Here is a 4576-nt window from a genome sequence, read left to right as displayed (position 1 = left end):
GACTTAATAACAACCATTCTTTCTTTTTTGAGAATCCAACAAGAAGTTTGCTGGCATTTGAAGTTTCCTGACAAAACCTGATCACAAAAAAACACTGACTAAAATCAATTGAATGGCAATAAGAGAGGAAAAAGCAAGAAATAGAATCAATGCTTAGAAAGGGGAAAGCTGCAATAATTCCATGAGAAAAAAGGTCCTTTTGAGAAACACTTGTTCTAGACTTAAATATGAATATAATACTGCGTGCCAGTAGGGTAAATTAAATTGATATAGGATAGAATCAACATAAACCACTCAAGTAATTCACAGCACAAGAAATAGTGGGAAAAAGCCAAATAGTTACTGGTGTCTACCAAGTTATATCAAACGATAGCACAGACAATGATAGATGTAAGAACATAAAAATGAGAAAAAAACAGTTAATGCTTTAGATATATGTGTCTAGAAAATTTGGATCAACTGATTTGAATTTAGGTTTCCTAAATTTGTTTGCATTCAATTCCATCATTCTTATGCAAGGAGTTATACTTACTTATGCTCCAAAACTTCAATGATGTGCATCCAAGTTTTACTTATATTGGCTTATTCATTTCATGGCCCTCATGATATACCAGGAAGTAATCCTTAGAATTTAATCATTCCCATTCTTTCTTTTTTGATACTCCAACAAGAAATTTGCTGGCATTTCAATGGTTGAAACAAAAGCCTGATCACAAGAAACACTGAAAAAAGATTAAATTCAATACAATGGCAATTAGATAGGAAAATGCAAGAATTGGAATCAATGTTTAGAAAGGGGAAAACTGCAATAATTCCCTGAGAAAAGAGTCCTTTTGAAAAACCCTGGACTTAGCCTTAAACATAAATATAATGCTGTGTGCAAGGAGGTTAAATTTTATTCAAATTGCATAGAATCAACATAGATATCTAAAGTCATTAAAAGGCCAAGAAACAAAGGGCAAAGAGCCAATTAGTTACTTGTGTCTCCCAAGTTATAGCAAAGGATAGGAAAGACAATGATAGATGTAAGAACATAAAAATGAGAAAAAACACTTAATGCTTTAGATATATGTTTCTAGAAAGTTTGGATCAACTGCTTTGAATTCAGGTTTGCTAATAACTTTTGCATTCAATTCGATCATTCTTATGCAATGAGATATGCTGACTTATGCTCCAAAACCTCAATGATGTGCATCAAAGTTTGGCATAAATTGGCTTATTCATTCCATGGCCCTCATGATATTCCAGGAAGTAATGCTTAAAATTTAATGACTCTTATTCTTTATTTTCGAAAAACCAACAAGAAGTTTGCTGGCATTTCAAATTTTGAAACAAAAACCTGATCACAAAAACGCTGAATAAAAGACTAAATTCAATAGAATGGCAACTAGATAGGAAAATGCAAGAATTGGCATCAATGCTTAGAAAGGGGAAAACTGCAATAATTCCTGAGAAAAGAGTCCTTTTGAGAAACCCTGGACCTAGCCTTAAACATAAATATAATGCTAAGTGCAAGAAGGTTAAATTTTATTCAAATTGCATAGAATCAACATAGATATCTAAAGTCATCAAAAGGCCAAGAAACAAATGGCAAAGAGCCAATTCGTTACTTGTGTCTCCCAAGTTAGAGTAAAGGATATAACAGACAATGATAGATATAAGAACATAAAAATGAGAAAAAAACAGTCAATGCTTTAGATATATGTGTCTAGAAAATTTGGATCAACTGATTTGAATTCAGGTTTCCTAAATTTTTTTGCATTCAATTCCATCATTCTTATGCAAGGAGTTATACTTACTTATGCTCCAAAACCTCAATGATGTGCACCAAAGTTTTGCATATATTGGCTTATTCATTCCATAGGCCTCATGACATAACAGGAAGTAATCCTTAGAATTGAATGGCTCCCATTCTTTCTTTTTTGAAAATCCAACAAGAAGTTTGCTGGCATTTGAAGTTTCCTGACAAAAACCTGATCACAAAAAAACACTGACTAAAATCAATTGAATGGCAATAAGAGAGGAAAATGCAAGAAATAGAATCAATGCTTAGAAAGGGGAAAGCTGCAATAATTCCATGAGAAAAGAGTCCTTTGGAGAAACACTTGCTCTAGACTTAAATATAAATATAATACTGCGTGCAGGAGGGTAAATTAAATTGATATCACATAGAATCAACATAAACCACTCAAGTAATTCACAGCACAAGAAATAGTGGGAAAAAGCCAAATAGTTACTGGTGTCTACCAAGTTATATCAAACGACAGCACAGACAATGATAGATGTAAGAACATAAAAATGAGAAAAAAACAGTTAATGCTTTAGATATATGTGTCTAGAAAATTTGCATCAACTGCTTTGAATTCAGGTGTGCTAATCATTGTTGCCTTCAATTCGATCAATCTTATGCAAGGAGAAATGCTTACCTATGCCCCAAAACCTCAGTGATGTGCATCAAAATTTTGCATAAATTGACACTCATTCCATTGTCTGATGATGTAACAAAAAGTAAAACTTTAGACTTAATAACAACCATTCTTTCTTTTTTGAGAATCCAACAAGAAGTTTGCTGGCATTTGAAGTTTCCTGACAAAACCTGATCACAAAAAAACACTGACTAAAATCAATTGAATGGCAATAAGAGAGGAAAATGCAAGAAATAGAATCAATGCTTAGAAAGGGGAAAGCTGCAATAATTCCATGAGAAAAGAGTCCTTTGGAGAAACACTTGCTCTAGACTTAAATATAAATATAATACTGCGTGCAGGAGGGTAAATTAAATTGATATCACATAGAATCAACATAAACCACTCAAGTAATTCACAGCACAAGAAATAGTGGGAAAAAGCCAAATAGTTACTGGTGTCTACCAAGTTATATCAAACGATAGCACAGACAATGATAGATGTAAGAACATAAAAATGAGAAAAAACACTTAATGCTTTAGATATATGTGTCTAGAAAATTTGCATCAACTGCTTTGAATTCAGGTGTGCTAATCATTGTTGCCTTCAATTCGATCAATCTTATGCAACGAGAAATGCTTACCTATGCCCCAAAACCTCAGTGATGTGCATCAAAATTTTGCATAAATTGACACTCATTCCATTGTCTGATGATGTAACAAAAAGTAAAACTTTAGACTTAATAACAACCATTCTTTCTTTTTTGAGAATCCAACAAGAAGTTTGCTGGCATTTGAAGTTTCCTGACAAAACCTGATCACAAAAAAACACTGACTAAAATCAATTGAATGGCAATAAGAGAGGAAAAAGCAAGAAATAGAATCAATGCTTAGAAAGGGGAAAGCTGCAATAATTCCATGAGAAAAAAGGTCCTTTTGAGAAACACTTGTTCTAGACTTAAATATGAATATAATACTGCGTGCCAGTAGGGTAAATTAAATTGATATAGGATAGAATCAACATAAACCACTCAAGTAATTCACAGCACAAGAAATAGTGGGAAAAAGCCAAATAGTTACTGGTGTCTACCAAGTTATATCAAACGATAGCACAGACAATGATAGATGTAAGAACATAAAAATGAGAAAAAAACAGTTAATGCTTTAGATATATGTGTCTAGAAAATTTGGATCAACTGATTTGAATTTAGGTTTCCTAAATTTGTTTGCATTCAATTCCATCATTCTTATGCAAGGAGTTATACTTACTTATGCTCCAAAACTTCAATGATGTGCATCCAAGTTTTACTTATATTGGCTTATTCATTTCATGGCCCTCATGATATACCAGGAAGTAATCCTTAGAATTTAATCATTCCCATTCTTTCTTTTTTGATACTCCAACAAGAAATTTGCTGGCATTTCAATGGTTGAAACAAAAGCCTGATCACAAGAAACACTGAAAAAAGATTAAATTCAATACAATGGCAATTAGATAGGAAAATGCAAGAATTGGAATCAATGTTTAGAAAGGGGAAAACTGCAATAATTCCTGAGAAAAGAGTCCTTTTGAAAAACCCTGGACTTAGCCTTAAACATAAATATAATGCTGTGTGCAAGGAGGTTAAATTTTATTCAAATTGCATAGAATCAACATAGATATCTAAAGTCATTAAAAGGCCAAGAAACAAAGGGCAAAGAGCCAATTAGTTACTTGTGTCTCCCAAGTTATAGCAAAGGATAGGAAAGACAATGATAGATGTAAGAACATAAAAATGAGAAAAAAACAGTTAATGCTTTAGATATATGTTTCTAGAAAGTTTGGATCAACTGCTTTGAATTCAGGTTTGCTAATAACTTTTGCATTCAATTCGATCATTCTTATGCAATGAGATATGCTGACTTATGCTCCAAAACCTCAATGATGTGCATCAAAGTTTGGCATAAATTGGCTTATTCATTCCATGGCCCTCATGATATTCCAGGAAGTAATGCTTAAAATTTAATGACTCTTATTCTTTATTTTCGAAAAACCAACAAGAAGTTTGCTGGCATTTCAAATTTTGAAACAAAAACCTGATCACAAAAACGCTGAATAAAAGACTAAATTCAATAGAATGGCAACTAGATAGGAAAATGCAAGAATTGGCATCAATGCTTAGAAAGGGGAAA

This window comes from Antechinus flavipes, chromosome 5 (genome assembly GCF_016432865.1).
Source record: "Antechinus flavipes isolate AdamAnt ecotype Samford, QLD, Australia chromosome 5, AdamAnt_v2, whole genome shotgun sequence".
NCBI lineage: Eukaryota > Metazoa > Chordata > Mammalia > Dasyuromorphia > Dasyuridae > Antechinus > Antechinus flavipes.
The sequence above is the reverse complement of the archived record's forward strand: the minus strand, read 5'-3'. Positions refer to the sequence as shown.